Here is a 2,704-nt window from a genome sequence, read left to right as displayed (position 1 = left end):
AGTCAATTTTTTTTTTATCAACTTGAGTTTTCCACATAGTTAATTTTTCATGAAAAGCCATCATTTTGTCAGATGATGTTAGGATATTTTCGTTACGACTTTGCATAATTGTATTTAATTTATTCAANTTACGACCTTGCATACTTGTATTTAATTTATTCAAAAGTTCAAAAATATCAGTTAAAAAAGAAACTTTTGTCCACCACTTTTCATCTCCAAGAAAATCGTATTTCGATTCTTCTATTGTTAAAAATACAATTATTTCTTCTCTCAAATCATAAAAACGTGATAATACCCGGCCTATTGATAACCATCTTATTGCACTATGAAAAAGTAACTTTGATTTATCTGAATCCATACCTTCACAATTTTTTTCAAATAACCTCGACTTAAGTGAACTACTTTTAATAAAATTTATCACTTTCACAACTTGATCCAAAACTTCTCTTAAATCACCTACCAACGTTTTTTGGTAAAAATAATATGTTCATTTTTTTCCTTGGCAAAAGAAATAAAGCCTTTGACTGAGCCAGTCATCGCGGGAGCTCCGTCGGTACATATACAATAAACATAGGCGTTCATCGGGTGGGGGGCTTCCGGGGGTTTAGCACCCGCTCTAAAAATACAGAACATTATACAAACATATTTTACATAAAAATATTTTTTAAGTAGGCTAAATTATCATAAGCTCTCCTCAAATTATTTGACAAAGAAATTTGACTATTCCATGACCAATATCTAAATAAATATATTTTTGTTGTGAATTTACAATAATAATATGAACAATATATTTTAAAACGAAAATTGAGCAAAGTTTTAACTGATTAATACCAAAACAACAATTAATTCAAATGAAAACCAATGTAACTTAAACCTAAACTGTATAATAATCAGTGTTGAGAAGGAACTAGTTCCAAAAGGAACGGATTCCTGGAACGAGTTCTTTTTGAAGGAACGATGCTAGGAACTGCTTCCTTTTAAAATAAAGGAACGAGGAAAATGAACAAATTCCATTTTTTAAGGAACGTGAACGGAAATTACAGTTTCTAAAATTTTTTATAAACATGTTTTAGTGTAGTTTTCTTCGTATCTAGACATTAAAATATTATGGTATTTTTAGTTGACTTTTGACAATGGAAGTCCCCTATATACCCAGCCGAGATCGTAGGCTGTTTAAATGAATCAATTGATTATAGATAGAGTTATTATCACATGTAGGTATACAGTAAATATTTAATATATGTGTACATATATTAAATAATGCACCGAATATTATCGTCGTTTCTTGTTAACTAATTTATGTTAAAGGTTTTGGGTTTTCTGATTTATTATTTCTAACTTATATGTAGACAATAGACATTGGTCGCGTTGACACAAGTCGTTAGCATTTACTACCTGCTTATAAATATAATTTTCGAATACTTTTAGATAAGGAATACTACAAATTTGTTTTGTATTCGACTGCTGATGAAAATCATTGATGACCGTTATCATGATTTCATTGCCACAATTTTTTAAATAACTTATAAAAGGAACGAAGAGTGGAACGAGTTCTTATTTTGGAGGAACTGGATCTGGAACAAGTTCCTTCTTAATATAAAGAATTAGGATCTGGAACGAGTTCATATTTTAGAAAATGAACGGGGAACGGAACGAATTCCATTTAAAAAGGAACTTTCCCAACACTGATAATAATACCACAGACTATATAGTCTGTGATAATACCAACAGGTACACATTACATTTTGAATAAAAAACGACCGAACAACACGGTAATAAGCTGATAAGGCTTCTTAACAGGTGATAGCGCACAAGCACTACCAGCTGACTACACCTAACCAGTGCAGCTTTCACACTTGGCGCGAACACTAATGTAGTTTTTTTTCAGAAATTTATAATCGTAAATTGCTTAAATTGAGAGTATCTAAAATTAAAACTGAAATGTTAGAAATTTGGAAGTGTTTACCCCTCAATTTTTGACTTTGAGTTGTATTTTTCGATTGACCTACTCGAGACCTTACGGGATCAATTTCAACTTATTCTAAACCATTGAACTAAAAGGTACAGAGACCCAACAAGTCCGAACCATAATAATATTTTTATTAAAATTCCTTCAGTAATTACTAGCATTACTTCGTTAATGTTTATTGTTTATAACTTAAATCTATGTATAAATACTTGTTAAAAGTTATCATAATAATGGTAGTCAGCCCAAGAAGATATGTTCAAAATTTAATGCGAAAATTTTAACTAGTAAGTATAATAGGAAAATTAATATTTACTAGACAGCTAGTCAACCCATACTTCAAATTAATAGTGTAAGAGAATACAATTAAAACATAATAATAATTAAAATTACATTATTAATATTTTATTTTATTTATTTATAGAAATTTTGATTTTAAAACTACAATTTAGTTTAAAATAATTTTATATTACAAAATACTTAATAACATTTTATATAAAATAAAATTAGAATTAAAAAAATATATTATTATTAATAATATAAGGGACTTTTGTATATAGTATATATAGTTAGTTTCCAGGAGATGAACAATATAATCATTAAATTTTGTTACAAGTGGTTTGGATATTTTCAGATAAATGCTGTAATTTAACTTTCAAAGTTATTCAAATTTAATAAACAAATATTTTCTTTAGAATTTGACTTATTAAGTGTTGCCTTTTAATGAGTTCAAATAAA

The sequence above is a fragment of the Daktulosphaira vitifoliae genome, unplaced genomic scaffold (genome assembly GCF_025091365.1).
Source record: "Daktulosphaira vitifoliae isolate Bord-2020 unplaced genomic scaffold, ASM2509136v1 Scaffold_401, whole genome shotgun sequence".
NCBI lineage: Eukaryota > Metazoa > Arthropoda > Insecta > Hemiptera > Phylloxeridae > Daktulosphaira > Daktulosphaira vitifoliae.
This window is presented reverse-complemented; position numbering follows the sequence as displayed.